The sequence below is a fragment of the Pteropus vampyrus genome, unplaced genomic scaffold, assembly GCF_000151845.1.
Source record: "Pteropus vampyrus isolate Shadow unplaced genomic scaffold, Pvam_2.0 Scaffold503, whole genome shotgun sequence".
Classification (NCBI taxonomy): domain Eukaryota; kingdom Metazoa; phylum Chordata; class Mammalia; order Chiroptera; family Pteropodidae; genus Pteropus; species Pteropus vampyrus.
In genome coordinates, this window is record NW_011889284.1 from 535,424 (window position 1) to 547,627 (window position 12,204).

The 12,204-nt window shown below is 55.0% G+C and overlaps 1 protein-coding gene across 2 annotated transcripts in view; it reads left to right on the forward strand.

The window, feature by feature from the left end:
* Positions 1 to 2,544: 2,544 nt before the first annotated feature.
* The window catches only part of RARA (retinoic acid receptor alpha), a 43,732-nt gene continuing 34,072 nt past the window's right edge, over positions 2,545 to 12,204 (forward strand). The window contains exon 1 of one of the 2 annotated variants that reach the window (XM_011383062.2): positions 2,545 to 2,731. The gene's annotated coding sequence lies outside the window, so the exon portion shown is untranslated. Of the gene's footprint in view, positions 2,732 to 11,574; positions 11,870 to 12,204 lie in introns of those variants that run through there. The other variant, XM_011383060.2, reaches the window with a different exon arrangement.

The window sequence follows — 12,204 nt, forward strand, 5'->3', positions numbered from 1 at the left end:
CCAATCGCTTCCTCTGAAGTAGTGGTATTTTGCTTGAGGCAACTTCCATGTTGCTCCCAGGAAGCCTTGGCTATGGAGAAAGCCCTCCCTATAGGCTGGGAAGAGGGATGCCTGTCTGATTGTTGCCTAGTGTCCCTAGAGATTGGCCAGAAACGTTGCCTTTAGCTGGCAAGGGATTAAGGATGTCCCACTTTTTAACTTTTGGGGAAAGTTGTAACCTCAGGTTACTCCTGAAAAGATAAGGTGTCCTCTAAGACATTCTCTTTTAAGCTACAAATAGTGGCAGGTCTCAGAAGTGCGTTCTGTAGGGGGAGAAGGCTGCCCTCTGGCCTCCCCTTGATTTTCAACCCCAGTCCCGAGGTGCTGGCAGTAGAAGCTAATTGGGTGCAAGGGGCCTGGGTAAAGGCTGTCTAAAGACTGCTGAAAGGAGAGCACTACCTCCTTTTTAAAGAAGCTCTAATTGAGTTCTGAATCAGCCTCGCTCCCTTTGATCCCACCTCTTTTTCCCACACTGCCTGAAAGAGCTAGATCAGCACTTTATAACAAGGGTGTGCCTGCTCCCCACACCCACCCCCACCCCACCCCCCGACGCTCTATGCTGCTGCCATCCACTGCTTGTCTCCTTCAGTTAAGATAATGAAGATGCTGAAAGATAAAATGTGTATTTAATAAGGGTGGGGGTGGGGAGGCAGAAAGGGGCAGCCAGAGCCTTCCCAAGTTTGGGGCCTAGCCAAGACTCAGGCTGAAAGCAAAGCTAGAGTAAGACTTGGCCCCAGGGTGTGGGGGTTTCTGGGCCTCAATCCAGCTGACTTCACTGCCTGCTGTTTGCCCTAAATTCCCCCACCTCCACCCTCTCACCCCCACACTCCTGTCTTTCCTCTTGCTCCCGGTGGGAAAAGGGAGTCTTGCTTCAACTTTATTTTCAGCTGGTAACTTGGCCTTTGGTGTGGTCCCCCCATCCCAGAGTTAAGCTGCAAGGTCGGACTAGGGCAGCCCCCTCTAGCCTAGGCCTGTAGAAGCTGTGGGTTCACAGTGGGGGGTGAAAAAAGCTGGAGTTAATGAAGACCAGCTGCTAGTCTAGGCTCTGCCTACAGCTAGCAGGAGGCCAGCCTTTGGTGGTGGTTAGGAGGTACGGGGGTGCATGACCTCCATCCCTGGGCACAAGGATATCCTGTGGCAGCTGAGGGTTGTACTCTCCGAGCTCGGTTTTATCCTCAGTTTGTAAGAGTGTAGTCTGTATGCCTCTTCCCCTACTCCTCCCCTCCCCAAATAACACTCAGCCCTCATTGAGCTTTATAACTGTAGTGGTGGCCCAGCTGAGATCTGAGGATCTCCAAGCTCTTTTGTAAACACTCATTAACTCCCTGGGAAGAACCAAGAGCCCTGTTTAACAGCTGGGAGAGAACTGAGGCACGGCAGGGTGAAAGGCCTGACCTGAGCTCACCCCATGGGCTCCACCCTGGGGCCCTCCACCCTTACCGTCTAGCTCCCTTCCCCAGTTCTTCCTGCAAGACAGAGAAAGAGGTAAAGGCAATACTGCTGCCCTCTCCCCTTCTAGAAAGAGGTGACGCTTTCTCCCTTCCCTTGTTTCTGTCTCTGACTTTCCCTGGCCTTTCACCCCATGACATTTCCCCGGTTCTGCTGCTGGAGATATGTGCAACTCTCCTTGCAAAATGTTCTCAAATCTCACCCTCTGCAGACTTCCCACCCACCTTTCCCTGGTCCCTCTGGCCCACCAAGCCTGAGTGCTCCCTTTTGAACTACTGATAAGATCAGCTATCCTAAGCTCGGTCTATAACCTTGAAGTTGATCAAATTGTGTTAAGAGGTCCCATCTGCCCCCTATATTTATCTCAAATGGTATCTGGGAAAATATTCTCTTTAACTTATTCATTCTGGAAAAGTTTCAGGATCCTATTAAGGGCTGGGGAGGGGCACTAGTTGACTCCTAGAATCTGCACCCTGTTCTTCCACTGACAATTGCCTTTCCTGGTAATGGACGTCCCCTGGCCCCATCTGCTCATACTCTGACCTGCATATGTCTATCTGCACACCTCAACACACCCCCAGATACACCTCAGTCTAAGGATCTAAAGCTACCAGTTTCCAACTACCACCCAAGTCACACTTCCCTTTATACTTGCTGGAAATCAGTCCCCACCCACCCACCCACCCCGTGGCCTCTGAGGCATTTAGGAATAGTAGGGAGGGATGGGGAGACCATCCTATATCTATGAGGGGGAGGATAGAAGTGAGGACCCATCCAAAATGAATGTCCCCTTCCTCAAATTCTCAGTAGCTGAGCAGCTGAGCAGGAGTGGTGAGGAAAGCGATCTTAATTCCATCTTCAGCACCAAAGCCCAAATCCATTTGCTCGATGCAGGCAGCTAGAAATGTCTTTTTTCTCCTGTCCCATATTCTCCTCAGTCGAAGTCATCCATGCGCTGTGTATTTGAGACGGGACTCAGCCCATGACTCAGACCTCCGTTTTTCTCTCAGGGAGTTCTCCTCCCCCATCAGTCCTCAGCGCTGCACCCCTTGACCCAGTCAGGGCTGGTGGAAGAAGGCGGGAGAGCCTACTGTTTGCGGAATGGGCTTTAGGACCCAACGGAAACCTGTGCCTCTTGCAGCAGTCTAACCCAGAAGCAGGGGGAATCCTGAATCGAGCTGAGAGGGCTTCCCCGGTTCTCCTGGGAACCCCATCACCCCCCTGCCAGCACACACCTGAGCAGGTAGGAGCACCAACACCCCTTCCGAATTCCCCTCGGTCGCCTTCCAATCTGCCTCTCCTCTTCAGATCTGGCGGTTTCCCTCTCGCCAGTTCAGGCTTTCCCCATCCCTCCTCCCCCACTGCTCCCCGTAGTCCTGGGAGGTGGGAGCCACGGAACAGTGGGGTGTCCGAACGCTCAGAGCCCCTGCACCCTCCAGCGCCCTTCCTGCACTTCCCCCAGGCATCCCTGTTCTCTAGCTAAGAATGGAAAGTGGGGGGAAAGGACTGCCCAGGCCCCACGCCCTTCACCCTCCTTTGCAGTATTGCCTGATACCCCTTCCCCCACATCACCTCCACAGGAGAATTGGCAGTGCTGGGGTAATGGAGAGCGGAGAGGACAGGAGCCGGAGGGAGCCTCTGGGCGGGTGCGTGGGGGGATTTCTATCTCTGCTTCCTCTCTATCTCCCAGCCCCAAGAGCTCAGGACTTTGTCCCCCACTCCTTACTCACCATGGAGGGGAACTAATTTCCCTTTCCAGGCTCATCTCACACTTGGGTGTCCAAACGCTTTGCTGGAGGGTAATGGAGGTTGTGAGCAGTTTTTGGTGACCTTTTCCTCTAGGGAAAGTTCTTTCAGCTTAGAACCCCATCTCTGCCAACACACAACACCTATTGCAAAGAGCCCTCACCCCCTGTGTGTGTGTGTGTAGACCATGTGGTTGTAAGATCTATAAGCTTTGGCTAGAGATGGCTGCGTGCTTTGAAGGGGACAGCTCCCAGAGCATGGCCCAGGCCAGAACAGGCTCAGCCCAGATGGCTGCAGAAGGGGGTGTGGACCGGATCAGGGAGGCCACCCAGCCATGCCAGGTCCCTGGGCTCCTTGGCTTTCAGAGCCTTGGGCTCCTGGTGTTACCCCAAAGCTGCTTCTCTCCTGCAGGCACTCTGGGAGAGAGCCGGATGGCACCTACTGATTACAGTGGCTTATTTTTCTCTCCAGTATGGGGTTAACAGGCCACACTCTCTGAAGATCTAGGGCATCTCATTCTGGTTTGGTGGGTTTGCAGGAGGGGTGTATGACTTGTCTGAGTAACCATGTGTGAGTTTGTACATTGCTTCTGGGCGTAGCAGACTGGAGAGGAGAGTGATGAAGAGACTGGTGACACTTGGAAACCGCTCTAGCTCTCTGGGTCAGGTGGGAGTGGGTGGCATGTCCCCATCTGGTAACTCTGTCCAGGTGTGTGGTGTGCTCTGCCCTCCCCCATGGCTCCCTAGATCTCCTAACAATTGTTTTTGGAGAAAAGGGTGGATAATGGAGTGGCTTCAGACTTATTTCTTCTCTTGACTCAGAAAGAAAAGTAGAGGTTCTGAGTGTGAGCAGTAGACTAAGAATCAGAGGTCTAAATTTGAGACTCAGTCCGGTCATTTTACTATGGGCATTTATCCAGGTTTCTAAGCCTGTTTCTTCATTTGTAAAAATAACTGTCAGTACCAAGCTGCTTAAGTGATAGGGACACAGCCATAATGACCCCATAAGACAATTTATGGTAAAGCTCAGGGAAAATGGTAGTTATGGCAGGGGGAGGGGGTTTGGGTTCTAAGATGGGAATTCTCTTCCTAAATCTAGGTCAGTCTCTCTGCCTTCAGTGTCCTTCACCAATCCTTGCCCATCTGGATGATGGAGAAACTAGGCAGGGCTGTCGCCCCAGGGGCTACAGAGTTCCCCTAATGCAGGTAGTAGCTGCCACCGGAGAGCCTGCAGTCGGAGAGAACCGATTCTCCACCAGGCTTTTCCTCCTCTGGACTCCACATCTTCTCCCCTGAGCCCTGTCTCCACCATCCTTTTGCCGTTCCTGCTCAGCGTCCTTGTCCCTGTCTCTCCCTTGCCCAGTGGCCTCCTTGTCCGGCTCACTGGGCAGGAGCCCTAATCGGATTCGACAGCTGAGATATGTGTGGCGGCTGAGAACAGGCGGGAGGGAAGCCAGTGGGAGGATGGTATGAGGGCTGCCCCTGGCACTGCCCAGGCCTCCCAGGCACCGCCGTAGGCCTGCTGACTCCTGGCTTGGCTTGGCTCCAGGGAGGGGGTGCCAGAGGAAGCTCAGGAATGAAGGGGATGGGGTCTGGAGATTAGAGAAGGGGAAATACACCCAGGCCCCCAGGACCTCTTTGATATTTGGTGGTCTTAACGTCAGTATCTCTGACTGACAGTGAGGAGAAGAAAGCAGGTGAGAGCCAGGCTGGCCCCGCCCTCTCCCAACCCCCATGACCCCACTTTCTTCTCTCTTCTTATTCAGAAATGTGTTTTGTTTTCTTTTTTCCCCCATCTAACCCCTTTGGCCAGTTCCTTCTTATGGGTCACATCTGGGAGCTGCTGGGGTCACCCTGCGTCTGCCTCACTCTGGGCTGTTTCCTCTCCTTCAAGGTATTTTTCTCACTCACCCTCTGGGCTGGGTGCCAAGACTCTTGTGTTTCCCGCCTGCCTCATGGTGCAGAGCTGCTCTGCAGGCCACCAGAGAATCGCTAAGCTGGTTTCCTTCCTAGTGTGTGGGGAGGGCCTTCTCCCAGGGCTAGGAAGTGTCAGGAATCCCAGGTGGGATGGGGTGAGGTCACCGTAGCCCCTGGCCCCATAGCACCACGACTCTTCCCTCCCAGCCTCTGACTTAGGTTGGGGGCAGCACATACCCATCCTGGTAGGCATGGCCTATTCTTGCCTCTAGGCTTCCATCTTAACATGTGAGTAGCCGAGGTAAGATCTTCTGCTCTTCTGCTATCCTTTCAGCGTTTTTCCCATGGTATCTGGAGGTGGCTGTTGAAACCCCTATGTCTGCACCCACACATTTTGGGGAGCAGGGAATTAGCATAATTGAGGCTGGGACACTATTTTGTCTTCCCTCCAGCTGGGCCAGGATGAAGGAAACAGGCACAAACTTCCCCACGCCAATTCCCTCTGCCCTCAAAAGACCAGTCAGTGGAGCCAGGCCCTGTCCTCTCGGTGCCCACAATGTGGTTGGCACTGATTTGTCAGAAATTGGGAAGGTTTCCCTGTGGACCGCTTGCCTCCTCTCTCTTCCTCTCACAGGGTTGGGACAGCTCTGTGATTGTAGGCACTTATGGGCAGGCCTCCCCCTAGGGAAGGGGTGTGGGATGCCCCCGAGATGGCCAAGTTGGCACTAGTCCCAGGCTGGAGTGCTGGACATGGTTCCGAGCTGAGAGTTTGTGGGGGAGAGCAGGACATGGGCCTCCCTGCCCCCCTCATTTCCTGCTCTTTGGGCAGCTGTGGGCGAGAAAGGCTGCAGGGACTATTTTTAGTTGGTCTGTCCCCTGGCAGGAGGGACGTGCAGAAAAGCACGGGGCAGGCAGAGGGGCTGGCCAAGGTGAGGGAAAGGAGGCATGCTGAGGCATAAGGAAGGGGCAGCAGATAGAGCAAGGGAGCGTATCAGGCAAGGATAGGACCTTGTGGAGAGGGTCCTGCCCCAGGTAGATGGGCTGGGCTGGGTGGAGGAGGTCTGGGGACGCCTCAGGGCTCTCTCTGTCCAACTAGAACTGGACTTAGAAGCAGAAGGGGCTTTAGAGGCCATCTAGACAATTGTTTTCCCTTACGGAGGGGTAAATTGAAGCCTAGAGAGGGGGTGTGACTTGCCCTAGGACACTCAACTAGTCATTAGCTGCATTGGGACCCCAACCCAAGCCCATTGCAATGTTTTTCTCTAGTCATAGTTCCTCACCACACCTGGTTGTGCCTGCCTCCCCTCCTGCAGCAAGGAGGACCTAGGCCAGGTGCCCAGTCTGTCTCCCTCTCCGCTTGTTTGTACAGAGTCTCTGGTAAACCCCAGCTTGGTTTGTTTATAAGTCTCCACCATGTGAGAGAATCTGTGTCCAGGTTGGAAGGAGGTCAGGGCTGGGGTTTGTTTAGGTGGCCTGTGGCCACTGGTGTGAATCAAGGTGCTGGGCAGGTTCCAACAGGCTCACAGGCTAGCAAGCAGTAGGGCTTGGAGACAATTTAGAAAAGGGACATCTGGTCTAATTCCATTTTACAGACCCAGAGGGGGCCAGGGTTTGCCCACAGTGGCGGGGATGAGTTAGGGACAGACTCAGGACTAGGATGTAGGTTCTCAGACTCTTTGGTACCCTTTGTGAACCCCCTTCCTGTCATGCCTGGGTCATGGTGGTTGTTTGCCAATCCCCCCGCCGCCCCAAAAAAAGGAAGGGAGCAAGCAGGTTACCATAGGCTTCAAATCCCAAGTCATTAGCAAGACTTCCTCTGAGAACTGGAAGCAGGGGGAGCTGGTTGAGGTACTAGAGGGAGAAAGTACAGTGGAGAATTGTGGTGCCTCAGAATTCAGTCTCCTGCCTCAGCCTCATCCTCAGGGCCACCATGTTGCACAGCTGCAGGAAGTGCAATTCTGTAGGTTATGATATGAGTGGCGCCTCCTGGAGTTGTTCAGGACCCTGTCTATGTAGCCATAAAAGGTACTTTGGCCCCCTACCTTCTTCCTTTGAATCAGCTTCAGATCCAGCTGGAAGGAGGTGTTCCAGACAGGCCTTAATCCAATCCCCACTCTGATTTCTGCCACTCAGTATCTCCTATTCCTCTGCTGCTACCCCCCGCCCCCCAAGCTGGTATCAGGGGGCCACAAATTGTGGCACAGGAGCTCCTCCCCCTATTTCCACTCAGTCTATGTCTCTTGAGGGGCTGATTTATCATGCTCCCCTCCATCAGGCCTGCTGCAGTGTGAGAAATCAATAGTGCAAATGGATTGAGTTTGTTCAGCCTGTCGAATCCCCTTGGGCCCCATCAACTCTCCTGGGACTTGGGGAGTTACTCAGTCCCCTTCCGGCTCAACATATACAGAGATATACACACCTCATGGTTGTAGCCAGAGCGTTGAGCACAGGAATCATTCTTTCTGTCCATTTCTGTCTCGGTCTCTCTCATTTTCTCTTTCTTTCTCTCATACACTAGGCTGGTCTTAGCCTGACAAATACTCTGGAACATTTCTTTTCTAGCTTGGGTGGAGTGGGGGTAGAGGGGCTTAAAGGGCAGTAGGCTGCCAGCGAGAGGTGGGATGGAAGCAGGTGGGTGAGGGAGACTGTGCCCAGGGAGGAGAACTAGCTGAGGAAGGGATTGGGTGACAGCCCACCCCGTCAGTAACTCAATCTCTGCACTCCACCCTCCTGATTCCCCTCCTGCTCAACAACTTTAGCAGCTGCTGGCAAAAGCAGGGCTGGCAGAAGTGTGTATGAGTGCATGTGTGTATATGGGGGGGGGGTGTGTGTGAAAGGGGCTGTGGGGGCAGGAGGTGCTGCCAGGACATGTTAAAGGAGACTCACAGCCTGGGTACAACTTGGGTGGCAGGAGGAGGTAGGGCTGGTGGGAGAGTGGGTGGTGAGTGACAGGCAGGGGGCAGGCTACAGGGGGGCAGGGCGGCTCAGGGGTCTCACAAAACTTGTCTGCACTGGAGCAAGGCCTGGCTTGGTGGGGTGGGCGTGGTGAGGGGACAGGGGCAGGTATAGCTATGGCTCACCCCAGGATGCCTGTTCTTCGCCAGGGGGCGCATGTAACCATGAAGGACACAGCCTGCCCCTGTCCCCATTCCCCCGGCTGTGCCTGCTGGGCATCACAGTCTCGGTGACTAAGTCACTTCTGTCCCGGGGCTGGCAAGGTGCCAGGCTTAGCTCTTCTCGGTAGGTGAGTCACTGCCCTGGCATCTCCTCCGGATGCAGCTGAGTCACCCGGCTGTGCCTGCTGGGCAGGTGGGCACCATGCTAGGGGTGGGGTTAGGGGACCATGTGCGTAGCCCCAGTGTCTTCTCTGATCTCTCTCTGCCATGTCCTGGCCCCACCCAAAGACCTGCAGAGCCAGGCAAGAATGGTGTTTCTCCCACGTGCTCGGTTGAGAGGGTAAAGGAAGAAGTGGCAGGATACTGTGTGGAAATACGTGTGACTTAGAGTAAAGGATAAGGAGAGTTAAGGATGGATTTGAACCTTAGCTCTGCCATGGACAAGCTGTATGACCTTGGGCAAGACAATATCCTTTTGGAGCCTCAATTTCCTCATTTATACAATGGAAACTAGAGCCCTGCCCCCAGATTACCCTTCTGGATGGAGAATCAAATGGGGTGGGGCCACGAGAGTGCTTGTGGGAGGAGCTCCTTTGGGGATGAGCAGGGAGGCTGGAGAGGGTAAGAGGAGTCAGTTGAAGCTGGATCCAGTTCCAGCAGACTATCTCTAATCTCACCTGCATCCAGGTGGTCTTGGAGTGGCAATGCCAGGGAGCCTCTGTTCAGATGATCAATGATGTAATTCTATAGGAGTTCCCCAGAGGCTATGAGAGGGAGGCCTTGTTTTGCTAGAAGTGTGGGCCCTCCTGGAGTGTCTTGGAGCTATTTTGTATCTACTTTGACCACTGGGGGTTGTCACTGGCCTTGCACCTATCACGGCTCTCTCCAGTTTCCTCCAGTTAGGAGCCTGATCCCTGTCTTGGGAAAGGAGCTGCTCAGTCTCCTCCCCCAGCCCTTCTGTGTGCAGGAGGGGATGGGTAGGCCCCTCTAGTGTCTTTTATAAAGTGTGAGGAGCCCCTGGGCTTGTGGCTTTTGCCCCTTTGCTAGTCTCCTGCTACCTCCTGAACTCATCTCCCCTCCTTCATGAAGGTCCTTGAAGGATGGAGAGGGGGCGGGGTAGGAGCCCTGTTGTGGCCCCAGCACAGCTGGAGTGCAGCTGCTGCTGCAGATTGGACTCCTGGCCTCCCAACTGGGACCTCTCCTGCCTCCTGGAGTCAGGCCTGGCGAGGGCTAGATATTAGACAAGCAATACTCGGTTCCTAAGCAGGGAGGGAGTGCCCCAAAGGTGTGAGGCTGTGTTCTTATTTGCATGGATGCCAATCTTGTGTGTATGAGTGTCTGACCTCGGTGGAGCAGGTTTGTGGGTACATGAATTTCCTTATCTGTACATAGCCAACTGCTATGTCTGTTCAGTAGTATGCCCCACCCTCGTTTTTGTGCCCTTGCACATGCACAAATGATTGTCTTGTATTTGTTCTGTGTGCTCATGGATGTGCACACATGTGCCCTGGGTGTGCATGTGGGGGTGTGCACGTGTCTGCTGAATGTACACATGGGTGTGCAGATATGGATGTCCTGGGTGTCCATTTACACACTTAACTCTTGGTGTGCACGAGTGTATGTGACCCCATGTGCTGGCCGCCCTTGGTGGGAGGCACTATATCTGTGTTTATGCACACTTGCAATTTTGTATTGATGATCCTTACCCCCTGGCCTCAGCTGGAAGGAAGACTGGTAAAATCTAGGCCAGGGGGACCTTGTGCGAGCTGGGGGTGGCTGGCGCCTTGTCCTCTCCCAGGCTGGTCTCTCACTCAGGCGCCCCCTGCTGCTGGCTGGGCTCAGGCTGGAAGGTTTGGCGGCGGGGAGAGGGGGCGGAGGCACGGGGGGAAGGGGTTAAGCTTCGGCGTCCACATCTGGGAGCCATTGGCGCATTCCTGCCGGCTGAGCGCATGTTTGCGGATGGATCTGGACAGGACAGGGCGGGAGGGGCTGGGCGGGTGGTTCGCACCGGCAGACGGAAATCCAGACGGGAGCAGGAGACAGCCGGGCCCAGCAGGCGGGAAGGAGGCTAGGGAAGCGCTGCCTGGAGCTGTCCGGGCACCTTTCCCCTATGCCGGACCTCAAGGCAGATTGTCCCACAGACTCAGCTTGTTCTACCTTATCAAGGCTGGGGGTAAAGCTGGAGAGGGACAATCGGACACCCCAATTCTAGACCTGGCTGTGCAACCCATGTGACAGTGGACAAAACCCGGTGTCCGCTCCCAGCCACTGATTCGTTGTCTGTAAACTAGGGGCCATCGGACCAGTGGGTTTGAGAGCTCTGCCAGTCAGGTCAGGCTAAGTCTCCTCACTGGGCTAGAGGCCTGGCTGTGTGGCACTTACCCTTACAGTGAGAAGTCCAGTGGGGGCACTTGTGACCACTTCTCTGACTGGGAACCGGGATGTGGGTTGTTCCTTAGTGATTCCACATTCTGACCCTCCTCCCTCCAGTAGACTGATGGAGGTGGGGACATGACCCTGCCAAACAGCAGCAGGCTGGGAGAGGGCACGTGGCTGTGTTGGGGACTGGAGTCTCTACAGATGGATAGTGATTCTGATCCTGCCCCACTGGAACAAGAATGCAAACTTCTCTGCCTCCTCCAGCTTGGGCCAGGAGAGAGAAGCTTGAGTCCCAGAGCCCTCTAGCATGGAGGGGTGTGCTCCTGGGCATCCCCGACTTACCTCTTGGAAGATTCCAGAGCTGCCCTTTTGGGGGAAGGCTACAGGGGTTGGCGGGCTGCTTGCTGAGGGGTTGGGTTGGGCCAGAGTTCCTCCAGCCCACTCAAGCTGGAGAGGTATCTTGGATGAAGAGGATAAGACTGTACTTAAGGAAGCTCTGCCTACTCTTGCACTCCTTTTTTGCAGATGAAAAAATTAAGATTCAGGGAAACAAAGCGACTTGTTTAAGGTCACACTGCTTAGTCCCAGCTGGTCCCTGGAGGAGGATTTAATTATGAGAGTCCAGGGCTTGACAGCTAGGGCCGAAGACACTGAATTTACTTCCATGTTAGCAGCCGCCTCTCTTCCCAGGTTTAGGTTGTGGGTGGGTATATTTTGGGGAAGGGAGTGTATACACTACAGTCCTTTCTCCACCTAGTCTTTCCATTCTTTCCACAGAACTTCAGCTCTTCCTCGTTCTGAAGCTCTCCTTTTGGAGCAGAGGGAGGGATTCTCCCAGATTCCCACGGTCTAGCCTTCTGTTAGGCGCGGTTCCTTTAAGACTCGCCCTGCCGCAGGTCTATTAAGGAGGTGGGGCGTGAGCCTATGGATCCGCCTCTAGCTGGTGATTGGTCGGTGGATGGAGGGGGCGGGCCTGAGGGAGATGGCCTCCCACCCTGCTCAGTACCCTCCGCCCCCCGAGTCTGGGGCTCCGGGTAAAGTTTCAGCCTCCGCACGTGACTCACCATGGCCGCTGCCTTCACCCCGCTCCCCTGAGCTGTAGCCCCCCGGACGGCTCCTCTCCCAGGATCCTGCACCCCTGACGCCGAGTAACATCAAGGCGCAGGGTCAGGGCCGACGCCGTGCCCGCGGGCGCCTGGACGGATTGCGTCCCCTCAGTGCGAGGTAACCTTTCCCCTGGGGATTTTGTAGAGCCCCTGGCTTCCGCAGGCGTCGGGGTCCCTTGGTCTGCTCCTGATAGGAGCTGCGGGCGGGGCCCGGGTGCCGGGCAGCTTCCGACGGGAACCCCGGGTTTCCTGGGCTTCCCAACCCGCCGCTGAGGTTCCCAGGGTGGGGAAGCCCCGTCCGTGCGTCTGTCTGTGCCTGTGTCTTCGCGCGCAGCGGTGAGGCGTTTGGGGCGGTCTACTGCGCGTGTCCCGGGCGCCGGAGCTGTGGCAGAACCGCCGCTGGGAACTCTTACTTTCTCTCTCCTTTCAAAAAAAACAAAACAAAACAAAACA